Below are 21,948 nucleotides of genomic sequence, written 5' to 3' on the forward strand. Positions count from 1 at the left end.
AACATCTGATGAGCAGGAAAATTTTTTTTTAAACATGCTTTCATTGGCAAAACTGCACCAATAGAAGTGGAAAAATAGTGCTGTAAGGGAAATGCATGTTTTGAAGGAAAGACATTCTCCAGTAAATATTTTTAAAAATATGCCTTCCATAAATTCAATACTATCTGGGAATTATCACTGAACTCAAGCAAACACAGCACTGAACAAAGCAATTCAAGTAATTTAAGAAATACCTCAGGAGGGAAGGATGTTTGCTCAAGGAAGTTATCCTACAGCTGAGTTCTCAGATGCAATACAGGTTTTTTCCCCTATAGCTTTCCTAAAGCAAACCCTAAGAATATCCTGACAGTCTATAAAGCACCTCCATCACTAACTGCTTGGTAACCACAGAGCAGGTTCAGTGTTGAAGAACACCAGGCTATTCACATTTCAATAAACAGATGGCTAAATTCTTTGCCAGATCTAGGTCTAGTCGCATGAAGGTTTGTTTATTAAGTGGCAGTGTTTCCAAGAAGACTTTCCTCAATAAATAAATCAATGAAAACCATCCTACAACAGTTCATTTTTTGAAGCATTGGGAACATGTGGATGATAAGATTTTTTTTCTGCCACTGACTTTACTGTTTTATCTTTCCAAAGACAGCCACCTTCCTTAAAGAAACAGACAGATTCTCCCACAAATATTACAGAACATAGCTGGGTTGTTACCAGAAAGTATTGCTAGGATACGGGTAACCAAAATCTGTCATCTTCCCCATCACACTTTGTATGGAGCACCTGGCAAAAAGCCCCACTGCTTTGATTAGGGCCATGTGGACTCTAACAGATGTAACGATGACAAATAACAGATATAGCAGATGAGTAAGTGTCCTATCAACAGATGTCTTACCACAGCTGCTGCTGCACATGTAAAAATACAGTAACTTGCTAGTCAGCATAAAAATCCAACATTCACAGATCTTCAAAATATTTTTAATTCTCATCTCAAAACATGTGTCCTACCTGGGTTACGCATAATAATATGAAATGCACTAGTTTATGTAGAACAGCCAACATAAAATATTTTAACTCCAACACAGCTAATTAAAAACATGGTCCCCGGAGGAAACTTTGTGTTTTTATGGAGCTGCTTCAGCTCTCTGGGGTGAGCCTCCAGCTTTCACAGCCCGTAGACAACCTCTTTGGGGATCAGCTCTCCAAAGCTCTGCAACCCCGAGACAGCGTTACTTACTGTGATTAAAACTCTGAGTAGCTTTATCTGTTTATGTCTGTCCTCTACCACCAGCTTTGTAGCCAGCAGGCATGTGCAGTGAAACAAGCCACTTCCTAACCCACAATCTAAAATACTTAAGTAATTTGCCTAGGAAAAAAAAAACAACAAAAAAACCTTAAACTACAACCTACCTTGCCAAAAATTACCTGTGCCATTATCTTTTCCAGAATCAGCGGAGTTACATCTTTAGCTCCAGCTGCTGTTCAGTATTTTTAACTTGACATGTTGGAGATTCAGAAGAGCTAACACCAATGGATTTTTTTTTTTTTTTTTTTTTTAAATAGTTCTCCAGTATACTGTTTCCCAGCCTAAAATCAGATGAGTTTGTCAGGTACATGACACCACAACTCTTTAGTTTAATAAAACAAGTACAAGGGAACTCAGAAGATAACTATTTCTACATAAGTGATTTCAGTAACCTACTTGAAGTAACCCATAGAGAGGATAGAGTGCAAGCACATAAATTAAATCTGTATCAAGAACATTATTTACAGAGAAATTCAGAGAAAATTAAAACTTTTAATTTTATTTTTAGATTTATTGATAGATTAAAAATGCAGAGGTAGAAATAAAAGTAATACATTTTTATGGTAGCACATTTGCCTGGCTTGTGTGGAGGAAGAACAGTTATTTTACTGTATTAACTATTCACATCACAATTTTAAGAAAGAACTAAGTGACTTTTCACATCTGACAAATAAAATAACTCAGTCTTCATGCCCTGAATATAGCATATACTACTGACATTAATTGCCTCTGTGATGTTCAAAACTAACGCTTCTGAAACAAGGATATAATACACTCTTCCTTGGTGCTCCACTACAACTGGAACAGTACCTATCTGGGTACAAAGATGTTTCCACAGCATAAAACAGTTTCCAGAAAATTGCTGCAAACATTTATGACTATCAATCTCTTAGGTTACTAGCTAGGATTAGACTATATTAACAGGCTCAGGAGGACAGGATAGATAAGAAAAGTGATCTATTTCTATCCAGGCACTGTACAGCAACACTAACGTTGTACTTAATGGATGTTCAGGAGCACATCAAAGCAAGCCAGAATATATTTTGTTCATTTCCTTTGCAATAGCCAAAAGTGGCTAAAGTAGATGGTCCGTAGTTACTTTCTTACAGACTTCACAGAACAGGGAAGCAGTGAAATGCACTCCTTGCCATGATGTCATTTACAGCTGACAAGCAAAACTGGTATTTTCTACTGCAGATAAGGCAGACAAAATAAAAGAAAAAAACACATCATTGTGATGCTGACAGTGGAGATATTTAAAACAACAAAGAATTGCCAGGTTCACAGAAAAAACATAAAAATGAAAAAAATACAACTCGATCTCTAGGAGACAGGATATTGTGCAGTCCAAGCAGCAGAATCATTTCTTGAATGCTGAAAATGAAAGCTGAATGATGAAAAGTTTCCTATGAAGCTGTAACTCCAATATGTGCACAAACATGAGTTCTTATAATGATTATCTGATCACAAGCTAAAAACCACTGCATAATCTACTTCAGTATTCTTGTGCAAATATATTACTCTGTAGTCCCTAATAAAATTAAAAGAACATACTGAGGTTGCAAACTCAATTATTTGGCGTTAGAAAATGCCAGAATTAAGGCTGCCTAACATCACAAATATTGGCCAAGAAAAAAAGCCAAACCAGTAAGATTTCAGCACCAAGGGCTTGGGATGGGAGTGTGTGTTGGTCCCTGTTGGCTGGGGACACGCTGCAGCTGGGAAAGGCACTAATATTTGCTATCATGAGAGAAGCCACCAGGAAGGTTACAAACACAGGTCCCATGGAGCAGCCACGCAGACTGAAACCCCCAGCTCCATAGGGCCCTAGTCCCAGTGCCATGGTCTCTCTTCAGCTTGAGATGCAGTTCCTAGATGTTTCTGTCATTCCTCATACACCTTTGTGCTTGTCCCCTCTCCCCAACAACTTTCCTTTCAGTCCTTCCTTCCCCACCAGTTCCAGCTGCCTCAACTCTCACCAACACTCAGGCTCAGCACATTCCCCAACTTTTCTTAAAATCCCTTTATCCCCAGTCTCATATAACTCATTCTGCCAGTCTCTTACTCTTTAATTATGATCATGATATTCATTAAAATCAATTCAATTCCTCTATCTCCTCCCTCATTTTTAATCCAGAGGGATTTCATAGTTTTTGCTGCTAGGGTCTGAACTCAAGACAGACAATTTCATCTCAACACCAATGCCAGACTCCATTAGGTGAGTGTTACAGAGAAACAGCAACAAACAGCAAGCATGGGGAGCAATCAAGAGTTTGGGCATACTCTTGGTAAGTCTTCACATGTAGGGGAACACCTAGAAAGGGATTTTCTTGTCTATACTTAAGGCATAGGGAGAAGGCCATGCTGCAGTGAAGCTGGGAAGCAGAATTTGAACAAGGTGTTTCTTAAACAGCAAAGACTAAGAGTCAATTCAATTAGAACAGCCCACAGGCCATCCCAAGGCCATCTGGTCTCATTTTGGAGCTGCTCAGCATGGAGAGTTGATGATTTGTACCAGAGTTCCCTGCTGTCAGATCAGTCAGTTTCTTGTCTTATCTGGAAACCTCTCCTATCCTCAAGTTCTGCTGAGGATATTCAATTAGTTGAGAGCCTGAATGTGGAAGGTGTCAAGTTTTTCTGCACCTATGGTAAGCTGCATCAGATATCGAGTGCACAGCAGCTCTTGCTGAGTACTGACTTCATGCCCCTGGTAGGATGTTTAAAAGAAACTCAATGAGCAGTTGCAACTTGCAGTTGCTCCAACACGCAAAGCTAAGACTCACGGCAACAGTTCTACTTATCTGCACTGAAATATGTTTTCATTGTAAGCAACTTTCTTATACTTGTACCTTCACATCAACAGGCCTGCAGCAGTCAATAAAAGAAATAATTTAGAGCAGCATGAAGGCATACCAGAGGAGTAAACACCACCGTGACCTGCAAGGCTGGCACTGGCTTTGCAGCAGCTCTCAGCAGCACTCTGCCCACACACCTGCCTATCGATTTTCACAGGAGTTCTGCCTGGTATCATTTCTTCAGTAGGAGACACCCAATGGCTGGAGCCACATAAATTCAAGTCAGAATTAAAACTGCAGACAGTCAGAAGAAGCAGTAAGTTACTGCATACTGGATAAAGGTTTAATACAAGGGTCACCAAGTAAAATTGTATTGAGATATCCAAGAGATCAAAACAGATCATCTACAATTTCTTTTCATCTTTCATCTTAGAAAGACACAAATAACCTACTGCATATCTTATTTTCTCAAATCTAAAATACTGTAGACACTACCTTTTATCCTACCAGCAAACTGCTCTGTTCCTACCAGCTGCACAAACATGCACTCATCAGCCTGACCAAAACTATAGACAAAGTGTACCCCCTGCAATTAAGCCAAAATTTCATTTGCTCTGTCACACATCTACTTCTGCGCTTCATGTCCTCTATAAAATCAGAATGGCCTTTTTAAGTACATGTACCAGGGCTTCAGTCTGGTTATAAAACCCCTCTTCCAACATTAATCATTGCTCTGACCCAGATATAATAGATACACAGTTAAAAAACAATCAGTATAATCCCCATGCAGATAACAAATCCCATGTTTTGGTTTATAAAAGCAGGAACAATAATAAAAGCAGGAACAGTAATCATTACACAATTAAACAGAGGGGTAAATAGATGATAAAACTGCATTTGGTCTTTCTAAGAACAAACAGGTATCTGATACTGTGTCACCTAGGGGAAGAACAGGAGAGCCTTGCAAGCGTGACTTGGAATCAATTAAATTTGTTACAAAAAGCAATGATTTGTGATAAGAACTCACTCTAACTTAATACACTTGGACACCCTATGCAGTGACAAATCAATGCCAGTCAGGGTGTGTGGTAGAGAAGTACCATGGTGTGCCTGTCTTGCTTTGAAGTGAAAACAGGTGCAATGCACAGCAGCCCTCTTCCAGCCTCTAGACCGACATCATCTCCTCACAGACACTGGGACATGAGCAATTGATTTTACCCTTGCCATGGAGTCAGTAAATACTGGAGTCTAGAAGTATGCTTAGGTTCCACAGTTTAAACACAAAGCTCAGAACTGGAATATCTGGACAATTTTTTTCAGCAAAGAAGGATTTATTATGAGGCAAAAAGGCTTTTAAAATAAACAAGATGGTAATTCCACTGAAACCCCATCAGAAAACCTAGGAGAAAGAAAAATAAAGGATGGGTAAGACAGAACTGGCTTAAAGAGAGGCTATAGTTACATTTAAATGGAAGTAAACAAGAGTTACACAAAGATGAAAGGCTAAGTAAGAGTAGCATATGTTATTAAGAGCTGAAGTTATGAAATACTATGGACAAAAATGCTAATTTTGTTAACCAAAGCAGCTGAACATTCAAAAAAATTTATTTTGATTACGAAATAAAACCAGGAAGAGATATTTAGTAAAAAATCAGAGGTTCAAAAATAGCTGAATGCAAAAGGGTGTGAACAACTGATACAGAAATGCAGAACACAACTGCTAGATTTATTAATAATCAAACCCACCTATTTGGTACTCGGGGAGCCAGTGAGAAAGTCAGGTCATGAACAAGAGTTCAGATAGCAGATGAGAAGCACTGGCAGTGTAGAACCAGTCTCTAAACCAAGAAACCCAATAAATCACTGACTCATTTGATTGTTTAACTTCATTACTGGGTAAAATAGCAGTACATACAGTAGAAGCAATCAATATAAAAGCACTAGGAAAATACAAATTGTTAGCTGTTACAATGATGATAAGTTCATAAAGAGAAACTGCACAAAATGACATGACAGCTGCCACCTTCAACACTGGCATTTTGAATAGATGTCCCCAGACACCAGTTTCAGCCCATCATCTACAAGCTCTCATTCTTTCCATCAGCTCTGCAAGATCCCAGGCTATCCACACTGCCTCCAAAGTGCTAATATAATGCAAACATTAATATGGAATCGAGGGAGCGCGTTTGTTCTCTGAAATGGTACTACTTGTAAATGACAAATGTCTATGGACGAAACACCAATTAAACTTAAGACTTAAGTTATTCCCATACAACATTAATATTTAAAAGTGGTTTAGCTGCTTTTGGGTAAAGAGGTTTTGACTTGGTTATTTCCATGGTGATATTAGAAAAAAGCCTGTATAATCTTTTAGTATAAAGCTACAAAACTAGAAGTGCTAAAGAAGCAAGTGAAGGCATTTGAAATTCAAGCAGTAAAGAGGGCTTCCACCTAACTGGTGAGTTCATCTTTCCAGTTTGCTCCATCTCCCAAAAGCTAGTGTAAACAGATTATCCAGAGCACTTTCTTTGCTCTTCTTGCAGCAAAGGAGCTAAAACAAGAAAACGCAGGGATCATTTGAGCACATTAACCTCCCTGGAAGAGAAGGGAACAATACAAGATCTTTAGAGAATTGCATTCTGTCTGCCTCTGCAGTAATGGCATTACACTTGAATGAAAGCAAAATTAGGTGGAAGACTGTTAGTTTACTGAAGGGTCAAAGAGATGACAGCTATGGCAGGCAGCGGTAAACCTTTAATATGCCATGATGTACCAATGTGCACATCCTTCAGTAGGTGAGTAAATGTAGCTGAACAAGGAATTACACCTGAGCAAGTGACTGCATAGATTAATAAATTCAGCATCCAACCATTCCATAACAGAAGCTGCAGGAGTGGAGAAAAACAACTGCCTTGAAATACCTACCCCGTCTTCTGCTACTCCATTTATAAAAACAAATACAATCCCAGTGTTACTGAAGAGAGTTTAATAGATTGAGACATGTACATAAGGAGAAAACCCCCAAAACACAGTGGGACCTCAAATCTTTTTGCTAGTATCTAAGCAGAATCATTAAGTGACAGATGCTCTATGTGCAGATTGATCTCCAGCCTAAGCCAAGTTGCTCCACTGTAGGGTGATGTAATCCTCAAAAGTATATCGTTAACTACAATTTAATAAAAAGCCATGGGCTGAAAAAAATAGTTTCATAAAAAAGAAAGAAGATCTCTCACTGCACAGGGCTGGGAGAAGTAATAACAAGAAAATAAAAACGAGGTACTGCATCTCTTCTTGTAAGTAGTGAGAATTTCCTTGGTTATTAAATGAGACTCCCCACAATTCACAGACTGTGTTCTGTCACAGCTCACTACCATATTCTACTAGAAACACTTATGTAAATACATTATCAATACAAAAATAAAGACAAAAGCAATGCAGTGTAATAAGAGTAGTTCTGCAAGTTCCATTGCTTCGATATTAGGATAGTTACTTTGCTTAGCAAGTAGCAATACTGACAGTAAACATCAGGAAGCAAAATAGGCAGGTTGGCAACAACCTGGAGCCCTGAGAAAGTATTTAAAGTAAGAAGATACACAGTGAAGACATTTAAACAGTTATTTTCAATCCCTCTCAAATCTGATATTTATTGTCTTGCAGCCAGATAAAATTTATTATATATTCACATATTCATTGAGCATTAGTATAATTTGGTACGTCGCGAGACAACTGCACTTCTTATGTGCCTTTTAGCAATACCACTTTTTCTATTTCAGAACTTGTCTCCATAAAATGCATTCAGAATTATTATTTAGATATTTCAGTTTGAGGAGGTTCACAATCCAATAGTTTTATTAGCCATGAAGGGTGAAGTACAACACAGATAACACAGATGTGTTTATGTTGACTGAAATGTTTTTTATGTTTGATTTTGTAAATTGTAAAACTGCAGCTGAAAGATCAAAGCATTAAAATCCTACTGAACATTCCTATCAACTTCAATGGGCTTTAGATCAGGCCCTTAATGTGGTGTTAACATAATCTACATGTTTTTAAGTAGTATCTTATCTGCAGTATGCTAAATGGGCTAACAAGACCCCATTAGGGTAATTCTGACAAACAAAACAAGGGCGGAAATCCTTTCCCTCGCAATGACTTGCTTTGATTTTTTGGCAAATATAAGCTGTTGACCCAAATAAGCCATATTCCAGATGTTGAAGAACAGTCCTTAAGTGCAAAAATACTGAGGACAGTCACCCCTATTCAAAAAAAAAAAAATCTGCAGGAATTAAAATGAAAGTATTTTTTGTTTAGAGTTTTTACCATGTTGGGGGGATGGGGGGGGGGTGGAGGGTGTGAAGAAAATGCCAAACTTGTTAGTAATTTGTAGAAAATTTTACACCTGCAAAAGACTCCTGTTAAAAAGTTTTCAAAATTTAGGCATAAAGTCTAATTATCTAAACATATAATGAATCATATTAGTTTAATCTTTATGTATATTCTGTGATTGAAAGAAAACTTTGAGGTTTTAAAAGCCTTAAAAAAACCCCAAACCCCAAATAACCCCCCAAGCCCCACCACCAAAGCATCAAAAAAATCTTATGATCAAAATACTAGATGCTAAACATGCTAGATCATTTCAGCAAGTAAATTACTGCCCTCCAAAGAATATTTAAGTTAGCAAAATTAAGTCAAAAATAGCCATTGTCAAAACATAGCTAGTTATTAGAGAAATGAACAGGAAAGATTATGAGGATGAAACAAAATTGGGCTAATAAATAAACAGTGCATTCCTCCCCCACTACAGTAAACATGACTCAAAGATGGTGGATCATCAAAAGTAGGTGAACAAGAAGGTGCAAATAAAGCTGCAGTTCAAGAAGAACCCTACTTCATAGTGTCAGTACTAACACTGCCACAACCAGGTTCAGTCTCTGGTTCGCAGCAAGCTGCAGCCATCAGGACTGAGGAAGCAGACAGTTAAAATATCTCCATTACAGCCACGGAAGAAAAATTTTGATTCAGACCGGTATTTACATAACTGCCTTTCATTGCGCTTCAGCTCAGACACGTATTACGTTAAGCAAGTCCATTCAAGTGTAGTTTTAATATGAGAAAAAGATGTACCAAGTAACTGCTGCTTTGGTCAACCTCATTTAATGCCTTAAAATGGCAAGCAGGTGCAACCAAACGAGGATGAACCCTTTATACAAGCTGGTTTTTCACTCTGACCTGGGGCCTCATCCCTGTGATATGGAAGGTTCACAGACCCTCCCCAGGTCAGGGTATTCCCAGCTGTGGAGCTGTGGGTCACCAGTCATGGACAGACAGGCAGAAGGGCTGGAAACACAGCCAGGGGTCAACACAGCACCCAACTAACCTTCTGCTTCCACCCAACTTTCCCTTAAGAGATTTCAAGCTACATGAAGAGCAAAATCACAGCAAGTTAAGACTTACCTTCACTGAAAGTGACACATCGTAAGACAGAATGTTGCAGGTCATTGCTGGTATTTTTTGTTGCGCGTGTTGGTTGGCCTTTGACTTTTTGAAAAAGTTTTGCCCAGACAATCGACTAAAACAGCATAAAATTTTTAGTCTGCATAAAAAAAACCCTACACTAAAAGACGAATGTAAATAAATAGCTTTGGCTGAAAATAAAATGGTTTTTATATGTCTCTTTCCAAAATAGTCTTTTCCTTATTTCCTACACCAGAAAGTGTCTGCTCGCTCTCTTCACCAGACTCCTCTCCTTCACAAGCTATTCATGTGCAAGCTTTGAAAGATAGTAAGAGACAAGTAGATTTACATCAAAAAAAAGATAAGGTTGCTATGGGAATAAGAAGACAAAAACTGTTACTTAATCCAACATAAAAGGAAGAGAACTGGAGAGAACTCAAATAGAATTGAAACTGTCACCCCAACCGATAAGGTTATGATCTGCAACAACTGCTTTTTCTCCCTCATTTACTCCATGCTTTTATGTCTCTTCGGATACTGTTTACAGAATTCAGTAATTCAAGTTAAGATCAAAAAAACTTTTAAAAAAAATAATTAGACTTAGTATTTTTCAGTATGTTGCTCACTACTGTCACTCATGTGTAAACTCTTGTAAAAGCTGAAATATCTCCACTCTGCATCAATGCTGTAGATGTAGATCTGGAATTTGAGATGAATCTTTAGATTGTATGTATAAAATATACACAAAAATATTCAGCTATGTAATTTTATTTCTTCAAACTACAGTCTGTGGTCTGCAATAAAGTTTTGCATGGGCTAGTAAGTAAATTCAGATTTAGTTTTTTTCCACAGCTGCAATCAAGGCAATTCTTAGAAATTTTGAAGGCAGAAAGAACTGTCACACCGCCTCCTCCCCCCAAAAAGTCAAGGCACCATTAGTGTCAGTAGTTTATCTCAAAAAACACTGTCGCTTATCAGAGCTTGCTGGAATCACTTCCCAGCCAGCACAAAACATCATGGGAAGGAATGAATCTGTCCTGTTTGTAAGCTGTTGATACAAGATAAATGTTTCTTCACATTTTGAAAAACGTAGGGAAAATGTATTTCTTTCTATTACATATCTCCATAGCTGCCTTGACTCATTAAATAACATGCCACATGATCTCCCTACACAGTGAGCCTTAAAAATGAGAAATTTGATGAAACCTTAAAAGACCCAATTCATAAAGTCTCTACCAATGGGTGATCTCTGGCATCATAAAGACCAGAAATTAATCTAGAATGAACTAGCGAAAAAACTTTCTTGAACATACAGCAGAGCTTTAGAAGACCAGTTCTGATTTGACTTTAGCTTTTCCAAGCTATGTAAAGGCCTCCTAGGTGACCAAGGCACGGATCCGAAGCTGCTTTAAGGTGCCATTGAAGGATTTATGTTGGGGTACATTCACATCAGTGTGACTCTAACCCCGTATGTGGTACTAAGGCTGTGTCACAATTTGCCCTCTATCTTCAGTATCATAAAATCTGCCATTGAGCTGTTGACCAATACCAATATCTTTATCTGCCAGCTCTCACGTAAGGGACAACCCTTAACTGAATCTAACACTGAATTATTTGTGGATTTTTCTATATTGCTTTCAGTTACAGTTGTATGAGGAACAAGGTATGAGGAACAGACATACAGTAATTACCCTCAACTATGCCAATTAAGAATCAGGTTTAAAACACTTCGAAGTTTTCACTGCACAACAACCAAAGGCAAATGAACATTAGGGTGTTCTTTGCAGTCCTTTGCCTCTTGCTGCAGAGCATCTCAAGATGCACCAAATTATTTTGCAAAGTATATGCCTTATGTGCAAGGTGTGACTTGCAGCTCACCAGGGACAAGGTGGTATTTTGAACCTCCCCAATCTGAGATGGTGGAGTGGCAGCACAGGAGTTGTGAAATTTTATGCTTGTTTAAAAAATAAGCTCCTGACATACTCCATCGCCTCTACTACACAAAAGTCATGTTAATCTGCTGATTCCTCACACTTGGTACTTCTTAACAAAATGACACTTATGAGCAAACCCTGATGTTTATTTAGAACAATACAGAAAGTCTCTGTTTTGTGACTTTTCACACAGACCCTTGCAAGGGTCTTTATGCTTTTTTTCTGGCAATTTGAATGAAAACTACTAAGTCACCTGCACAAAGTCACAGCCATCACAATTCAAACCCACGTCTCCTTAAAACCCACAACCCCATGCCCTCTGCATTAAGCTATTCCAGTTTTCTCATTTTACACTGCAGGGAAACATCCAGGCAACTTGAGTATACAGAGTTCCTTACTGTATAAAGTTACTCCGTACCTCCCCTTCTCCACTAAGGCTTCTAATCCCCTCTGTTGGATTAAAACACTTCAAACACTTCCAGCAACTGGTTCAAATAAAGTGGTTTCTACGTCCAAATGTTTCTCTGCTGAGTTCACAGCCCCTGAACACCTCACCTTCAAATCGGCAAGAGTAAAGGATAACCAAGCACAAACACTCACCTACATGTCCTCTTACGTTTTCTCTTTCAAGAGAGCATGCAGCACTTCTCTAGAAAAAGGTCTACATACCTGCCAGAAGGCATGTGTTTGAAATGCTTTTGACTTTGCTACAAGACTCCTAAAGAGTTGACAGGAAAGTCATAACTATCTGTTCCATCCAAGAAGGAAAAAAACATCATGCTACACTAAACAGCTATATTTTAATATTCTGTTTATAGTTATGGAAATTTAGTTCATTTTAGCATCAATAAGTTCTGATTGTACTAATCAGACAAGAATATAAATGAGCTTTTATTTGCTTTGGTTTTCAAACATATACAGTAATATCGTTGAAGTGAAGCTTTTGATTTTCAGTAAAAAAATTACACAAGGTTGTAAAGCAAGTGTGAAAATTGTGTTCTGATTCCTGATAAATACTTATCCTCAAAGTCTCATCACTGATCTGTATGTCCTGCATTGAAAAAGTTAAAGGCTAGTATTATCCCATTTGTTATTAAACAAGAAACTGAAAGGTTAATTATGGCAAAAATCAAGCTTTTGTCCAAGAGGCTAGCAGCAGCATATTTAATACGACCAAAAATTTAGAAGCTAAAGCATTCATTTTGAGCATGATCATTAAGAACAAAATCAGAACAGTTTATTCTGGAAGGCTTTTTAAAATACAAAACAAAGTATTTTTTCTCAGTTCTGTTGTCTTCCTGAACATCTGTCAAATTATTCATCTTTAGATTTCAACTGCAGCGTATCTCCCCTGTTTTTCAGCTGTCATTCACAATAACTTTCATGGGTTTTTTTTTTTTCACCCCGCAGTGTCCTGAACTTCTCAAGTAAGGGGCTGACACAGCTCATGTTCTGCACAGCAAACTTCTCCCAAGGTCCTTTTCCCTTGTGTTTCCCATCTCCAATGTCTTTTACCCTTCTGCTTGCAGAGAAAAGGGTTCCCCCAACTGCCTCATTATTTCCATAGCATGACCCACCTGCAGACCTCCAGCCTTCATAAAGCAATGAGCATCACTAGGTCCATTTTGTAGGTAAGAAATAGAAGGTTAAAGGTAGTACGCAAGACCTTGGATATTATCACAGTAGATGAGATTACTCATCAATCCTGGTCATCATTTGTTCTGCCAACCATAGATAAGGCTTCAGAAGGTAGTTTAATCAATTAAGATGGCTGAACAGCAAGCCTGGGATGATTCTGTCTAGTTTGCTACCAAAAGGCAGAAGAAATAATAGGATGGCTATTCAGATAATGAGTGAAAGCTTTATCTTCATTTAGTTACACAAACCAGCAGAAGAAAGGCAAAACAGTCAAGTTCTAAGCTTTTATCTCTTCAGTAAGGACAGCCTGGCAAGTAAAGAAGAATGACTTTAATAGCTGCTGCCAGGGGACAGGGAAGAAGAGATAATCTGATGCTTTAAGAAAGAAGAAAGAGATCCCAGCTTGCAGAGAGCAGATGACAGCCTCTCGATGCTGATCCTACTGTCCCCTTGTACCGCCTTAGGACAGAAGGCCGGGGCTACCTCGTGTTGGGGTGGAAACCAGCTGTCCTGCTGCAACTTCCAAGACCTTGCTGCTTCTGAAACTGCATTGCCGATGTTAGACCACACTAACCCCCAAAAAACAGCTATAGAGAGGCTACCCTCATCACAGGGCAGACATGCTGTGTGCTAAGGAACAGCTATGTACTTTCCAAAGCTACTCTCTTGGAGACAGGAGACTCAAGTCATACAATAAGTAGCCACATACTAAGTATCTGGCAATGATTTACCTACCAAGAAACTCAGCAAACAGAAGACTCAAGACATAGGAGTTACCATCATTAGACTGTGGATTTAACTAAGTATTCTGTTAGGGGTTACTATTAAATGTACCCAAGCTCCATAACCTTTTACAAAAAATGTATTGGAATTACTTACTCTATTCTATTATACTTTAAACTGCAGTAGGCAGAAGAACTGTATAAATACCAATGTACAGCCTTCATGCTCAGTAATATTTGCAGTAACAAAATTTTATTGCAGGATAAAGCACTTGAAAATTTCTTCTTGGTCGTTTATGTAAAAATTAGAATTGCCACTAGCCAAAAGTTCTCCATTTAAATGTCAAAGTCTGTGATGAGTTTAACAAAGGCAAAGACAGCATTTGTCTTGTTGAAATGAAGCATTAAATTGTTTGGAGGTGAGGATTCAGCTTTAAGGTTAGACAGTATCTGTAGCAAGAAGAAGCTGCTCTTCAAGAGGAGGTTTTCTTCAGCTTAGGAGATGAAGCAGAAACTGAGAAGACTCTTCAGAAGTATTTAAGGTCTCTCTTCAAAAGGAGTTTTAATATCACAGCATTTTCCACACTTAAGGAATTAAGTACTGCAACTGATAAGAGCATGCCCATCATCAAATACAGACTCCTATAAATCCACTGACCTTGAAGAAAGTCCATTAAGTCAATGATAGTCTTTGCATTGAATTGGACCTCCCAAGGTTTATTTATAACTAAAAGGAAAAAAAAGAGAATCTTGATGAAGGAGACTATTTCCTCAATTCCAAATGAATGGATTAGCATCACTGCCCATTGCTGCTCACCTTCTTACTGCAATATTAATGAAGAATGAAAACAAGACCTAAAAAAACCTCTCAAAATGAGTGTGCTTCATTGGTAGGCTGAAAACAGAAAAGCTTGCGATGCTAAGGCACAAGTGTACAAGATGACTATAGCTGTATTAAAACCAAGACTTGAAGCAGGAAGGCAGAGGCAAGATGAACACTGGTTCATAGCAAGAGGTAAAACTGGGTCTCCAGTAAGCTACCACCGTCTGTCAGTTTATAGGCAAAAGATGTCTGCAGCAGGACAAATTTCTTGCCTCCCAGAGCTTACACACAAGGCTGTTTGCTCTATCCTTTGTTCATCATAAGAGAGGAGAGTTAGGCTTGTTAGTCTGTTGGGCTTAAGTGCAAAGGGATCTCTACAATGGGTGCCTTTTCAGATTTACAGCAGCAATCCTCTTTTCTGATACCAGATCTGTATTAAACACCCATGACATCAAACATTCATAGGAAAGCAGAACTCCAAGATTAGTTCCTCATTTTGTAACTAATTCAATAAGCAAACAAAATTTTCTATCAGTATAATGAATCTTGTTAGCAATATACAAGCAATCCAAGCTAAACAATTCTGACAGTTACTATTGGCATAGATGCTTTTTAACGTTATGACTCTACATATATAATGTACAAAAAAGATATTACTATTAATATGCAAAACCATTATGCATTAAGATACAGACTGGCTCTGTCTGAATGCTGTAACTCTTAATGAAAACTGAATTTTAACAAGAGCAGCGTCATGGTAGTAAGTGATGATAGCTATTTATTTTTTTCTACAAATGGATTCTCACCCATACAGAAACTCCTCACTGAAGACTAAATCAAAATTATTGCAAGTTTCTAAGAGCTGTATCTGTTTTGCACAGGGGAAGGTATTGCTGGCATTCTGCCAATGTCCAAGAAGCCCGTACTAAGAATTACACATTTATGACTGCAAATATACTCCTACGTGGGATTAGTTTCAATACAAGAGTTTTCCAGAAAGACATAAGTTATTTCCTCATCTACATCAAATCAACAACATGTTGTACACCCCTTGTTTTCCAGAAATACAGGAGCCAAAAGAAATAAAAAGCATTTCTGTGCCTGCAAAAGATGTTTAGCCGCAAGGAAACAGCATCTGTCTACATAAGCGCAAGAGGAAGATGAGACTCACCCATGGATACTGGGTGAGAGACTGAGCTCTTAAACTGACCATATGTATAAATGCAAGGCAGAACATACTGAGACCACATTCATTGCTGTGGTCAGATCCTACAGCAGAAATGAAAAAAAAATACATATATTGATGGGAAAACATATGTATTAGTGCACCTGTAAACCTAGTACAGGAGCAAGGTACTGGCTTTCCCGATCAGCTGGCTAGTAAGGATTTGACAAAAATTCAAGCCTGTCTCCAAATATACTGAATGATAGAATGAACAGGAATATTGTTCACTAATCTCACTAATCTTACAGGACCCTGATACTTGAGATCCAGGTCAAGTGCAATGGTATTAAGAAGTGGACCCATGTCCTATTGTTTACAGTAGGATCCCCTTTTTGCCTCTCCATATCAATATGGGACAGAAAATATGGGGTCAAAACAGGAGCCTGACTGAGATCCTTTGCACATGCCCAAACAAGTAAATCACTCACCACTTCAGAAAATGGTATTAAAATAGGTGTGGAGAACAAGCTTTTCCTCTGAAGAGGGTAGTTCTACTTTCCTTGTGGCATGATTTAATAGCAACAATAAATCACTAAGAATACAGAAGGTTTTTTTTCATGCTCTTTGGAAAATAAAGAGAGTAAGAATCATGCTTTCCAATTTCATAAGTCTCCTAACTTTAATACTAATAAAGAAGAGGGCTGTGGATCTGACACACAACATTACTAAGCCTGAGGGTTTAAACAAGGTTTTTTTCAGTCTAATACAGAAAAGACAAAATGAAAAAAAAAAGAAAACAGTGAAAACACCTGACAAAGAAATACATATAACACGATCTAGTTTTAAACTCATATGGACTATTAAATACAGAATTAGGAGCAAATTTCAGTGTAAAGGGACAGAATAGCAATCAGGCTTCAGTGTCCAAATAGTTTCTGTATGTTATACTACTTGTTTTTGGGGGTCTGAGGTTTTTGTTTCTTTGGGGTTTTTGGGTTTTGGTGGTGGTGGTTTTGGGTTTTTGTTTTTACTAAGACTTGTAATGGCTGGAGGGAAAAGTTTAACAGCATTTTTTTTGTTTCACCCTATTCAGATAAAGCATAGCCAAGATAGTATTGGATTACACTATTTGTGGTGGCAACAAGTTAAAAACTTAGCAGAGAAAGTTAGTTCAGGAGGATTCTACAGGTCTCACCCTAGACATGCTGCTTGAAATGTACCCTTTAATCTCCTGAAGAACAAAAATTTTACACATTTACACACAGTTCTCCTTGCTTCATTTCTTTGAACTTTCTCTTTACTCACAGCTTTCTTTCCCCTTCAAACATCTTTCAAAAGTTGCTTCTCCTCTTAATTCTCAAGAGAAACTCTAAAAAGATACCTTTCCAGGGAAAACACAGCAGTCAGTTTTAGCAGTATAAACCACCTGAAAACAGTAAAAAATAATGAGAAAGCAAAAGAAACTAATGTCTCTGCTCACACTAGTGCTGCTGTGAGAGGCTGGGTGAGCAAACACAGCACTTGTGTCAGCCGAGGCTGATGGAGGCAGCGCTCCCTACAGAGTTTACCCCTCCTCTCCAGCTGAGCAACACAATAAATGGCAGAAGTACAATGACAGCAAAATTAGCAAGAGTGGTAAGAAAAGCCAGCTGTCACGCAAACCACAGAGAAGCGGTTTACACACTTAGGTGACAGGTGCTTACCTTAACAATCTTGGATGTTCACCATATTCACCAGTCACTGCAGTGGCAGTGCACCAGTCTGCAGCACACTTAAACCCCCACCCTCGTCCCCGCTTTCTGGAAACAAAGGAACCGCTACCCAGTTCACTAAAGAGTAAGTGGAACCACCTGGCTCACCGGGGAGGGGTGGAAGGCTAGACAAGAGCCAGGAGAGGTTGTAACACACCTGGAATCAATTCATGACTTCACCACAGCTCATGGCCTAGTTTTGCACTGTTCACATTGTTTTGCGTATTTTATTCATTTTTACCTTTGAAGTTGTTCTTCAGAGTAATTTAAACACAATACTACTAAAGTATGTGTTCTGCAGTTCCTTTCTTAACAAAGTACATGTTTTGAAACTCCATGCTAAATAATCATCTTTTTGCTCCCTTGGGTAAATGGACAAAAAGACCGCAGGATCATTAGTCATACAGATATAAGCATACATCAATAAACAAAAACCCAAGGGCCATTTTTTTTTTTTTTTCCATTAGATACTCTCACATCTCCACTTTGATGAACTGTGAAGACTCACATAGGATAAACAAAAAGCAGTTCAATACAGGACACTGCAATAAGGGAACTAGTTTGAAATACATTCTCTGTAAGGACAGAGAATGTCAAGGTTTATAAGCCAAGATCAGCAGCATCTCCGTTTCTGTAGCTGTGACATTATTTTATAACACTGAACTGCAGACATCTTCGAAAGAAGTATCTTTTTGCTTATAAACAGAGCATAAGAAAAACTGTTTTCTAGAGAGAGTCAGAATGCTGCTTAAAACTAATATTCTCAAAACTGTTTAACAACTTGTTTTATGTTTACAGTGTGCTCTTACTAAAATCTGTCTTGAACTAAATTCAACTACAGAATTCCCAAGTGGATTTTAGAAGCACGCTGTTCCAAAGGTCCACTAAGAATACCAAAGCAATTGAAGCAAACAGGTAACGTTAGCATTAAACGCACGCCAAGTCTCCAAACAGCAGAAGATCTGTATGTCAGGATTGAGACCTTCTGCGGAGTTTCCAGTAAGATGGGTTAGGCAGCTGGAAATGCTCAATTCAGGCTGTTCAGCAAATTACATCTGGCTCAAACTCTCATCTCTGCAAGTGCTGACTGTTACTCCAAGCAGCATTCTCAATGACTGCAATATAACAAAATTAAGTCAGGGATATATATCAATTATGGGTGCTCAAGGCTTCTAAGCATTCCTGCTCCATCAAGCCATCTGGCTTTTGGCAATATGAAAAACAGCTCTTCTCTTGACTTCTTCCTGGTCCTCCAATCTACAGCCTCCCCATGGCTACTAAACTGACATTTGGGAAGTACCCTAACTGAAGGGAGATGAACTGAAATAGATGCGAACACAGGAGGAAGACAGTCTTACACAACACCATTTGCACTTCACAATATTAGCAGGATTTTCCTTGTCACTACAATAGTCACTGGAAATTAAGTATACGACTAAGTAATTAATTAACAAACATTTTTCTATTAGCAAACTCAGTGACAGCCAATGCCAACTTTGCTATTAAAAATACTGAACTTTATGTGAATTGGTGAATTTGCAGCTAACATCATCCCTTTCATATTGTGTCTTTATGCAGTTACATTTGCACAGAACCACACATTTATGACTAGATTTTTTTCAGGAAGCCATTTGGTACATTTGGTGTTGATACAGTTTAACATAAGAAATGTTCCCATTCATCCTGTATCCTTAAGGCTACCCTTCTTCATAGGCAGCAAAAACAAAACCTGCTTTCATCTAAGATGCTTTTAAATATGATCCAAAAGAACTGAGATGACATGAAATAGAAATGTAAGAAAGATTAAAGAATTTAAAAAGTCCTTCAACAGATGGGTGAAAACCTCCTCCTACAAGGATGAAAGATTTCTGTACTTCTCCACACAAACCACTACCAAGGTCTAAGTGATCTAAGCAATGCTTTGACAGTGTCACACCTGTAGTTCTGCAGATGTTGCAGCTCACACTCCAAATATTTGTTTGCAACTCTCCAACAGGTGATATTTACAGCTTTATCCATATTACTGCTCATAACACACCAGCAGTGCCTGGGAGAGAAGGAGAACCCTGTGCTATTTAAGAGTTAGACTACCTTCTCGGGTCTGGATGCTACCTCATATACTATCTCAAAGATTTTTTCCATTTAAAGGAAAGAGCATAATTAAATTCAACACATCAAGCCAGACTTGCACGCTTTGCAATTTAAAACGATCCAACTTCAATACCGGTAAAACAATTGTCGTTTTTCAAAAGAACATTTTACTGTATGTTATCTATGAATGAAATATCGGCATTTTGGCCTTCTGCTCTTATACTACCTGTATCTCAGATATTTGTTATGATTCAAAGGATGACTATTAAGTTGCACAAATGTAACTAAAAGCTACAGCAAGATAAAATTCTGAGTCCTTATCTTCCTTACATCAACTGAAAAACTTATAAATTTTAATAGCTTAAAATCCAAGCCTTTTTAGCATCAATACTCATCTAACACTAACATAGGCATGAATGTAATGAAATCATCCATTCTGCTACAAATAACATGCATAATGCCAGTCATCAACAGAAGTGATACACTGCATGAAAATTATTCATACATTTTACTTAAGTATTACAACGTAAATATTAAAAACCAATATCCAGCAGATCAAAAACCAGCAAGACTACACTCTGAAAAAATCTTTTAATGTTTGGATTTTGCCTGTGGTTCCAACTAATCACTTCTTAAATGGTTTAGGTTAGTCTGTATTCAAATTAACAAATAATGTATCTCCTTTGAATAACAACTGTACTGAACAGTCAGTAGAAATCCAAAGTTACATATGAGATTTAGAAGCGCATACATATGTTCTGCAGCAAGTTGTTCTGATGACATTTATAGTGTGAAAATTTTGCCAATTCAGATATAGCAGTGGCTAACTGGCCTTATAAGTAATTCCCAAGCAATAAGAGAGATGTAGCAGTAGGCGTTGCAGAGAGTGGACTTACATCCCTCAATTAGTTTTAAGAGTACAAACACATTTTCAATTTCAGGTATTTCCAAATGCAGCCCAAAAGAGAGACACAGCCCTGGCTGGGTTGGCTCTTTCTAGCTTACATATGCACATATGCAAGATGCTCACAACTTCACATTAACCTGCTTCATGCAGCACCACTGCTGCATATGTTTGCTGCTAGAAGAGCTGGAAGTACAAGAGCAGAATCAAGCAACAGCACAAAACACTACCTCTAATCCTCCTGGAGTGAAACAGCTCCCTGCCACATTCTCCTTTCCCTGTTTCAGGATTTTCACAGGCTCACAAGGAGTCACACTTATTGCAAGGATTATGCCACAGCAGCAGGACAGGACAGACTGACACAGGGAAAGCATGGACCCAGCAGCAAGGCAGTATCTACTCTAAAGTTATTAAAAAGGTAGTTTTGCTCCCAGCAGTTTAAAGAGGAGAAAAGGAAAGCCCCTCTACTTCAACCAGTAATTCTGTGCAAGTCTTGTGTGATTGTTTCAGTGTCAGAAATGCCGAAGACCTCTTTCAGAAAGTGACCCGTGAAGTAGTCCTGTAGGAAATACAATTTATATTTCTAAGTCTCATGGGATTTTCTTTTTCTGTAGAAAAATGTTTGGATTTGATAAGAGAAAATATTAGCACCTTTCACTTTACAGATTGGTTTAACAATGTGGCTTCTTTTTTTCAAAATTTCTGACTGAGCCAAAATCAAATCCTGTCCTTCTGAGTCACCATAAAAAGCTAAATCCATATATCCTACTCAGTTATGTTTGTCTGCACCTCATGCAGGAATTCAACCCTCCTGAGGGCAGTCAGAACGCAAGTGCTGGTTACAGAAGGACGCGAGATGAGAGAAGAGGCTGGCACAGCCATGCCGCAGCATCAGAGATCACAGCTGGGTGACTGCACAGGCCAGCCAGAACATCAAGGTCTCTCTCCACCCATCCCTGCATTAGAGCTACTGCAAAGGAAGCATCTACTCACAACAGACCCAGACTATAAACAATTTGGATTTACACGTTTAATTAAAGCACATGCATATATACTACGCTCTTTCCCAGAGTAGTGCTGACCGTTGTGAAGAGCACACACGCACTGGTTAATTTGAGCAGTATCAGCTATACCTGCTCTCTGCAACCCTGGCGATGCCAGCGAGCACCGAAATCACCAAGAGTCAGCCCCTGAGGGCAGAACAGGGACCTCTCCTCTCCCTCTCACAAGCACCTTGGTGTTACTAGCGTCACTCAAGTAGAACACATGCTGAACAAAGAGATCATCAAGAAAAGCAAGGGACTTCTGCTGCTGTGAGCATTGACCTCAATGAGGCAAAGAAAGATTCGTAAGATCTAATGTCACAGGAGA

At 38.4% G+C, this 21,948-nt stretch overlaps 1 protein-coding gene across 2 annotated transcripts in view; it reads right to left on the reverse strand.

Annotated features, from left to right (window-relative positions):
- Window positions 1–21,948, reverse strand: part of LOC141964402 (contactin-3-like) — a 113,345-nt gene that overhangs the window by 60,434 nt on the left and 30,963 nt on the right. The gene's annotated exons all lie outside the window — the stretch shown is intronic.

This window comes from Athene noctua, chromosome 10 (genome assembly GCF_965140245.1).
Source record: "Athene noctua chromosome 10, bAthNoc1.hap1.1, whole genome shotgun sequence".
Lineage (NCBI taxonomy): Eukaryota > Metazoa > Chordata > Aves > Strigiformes > Strigidae > Athene > Athene noctua.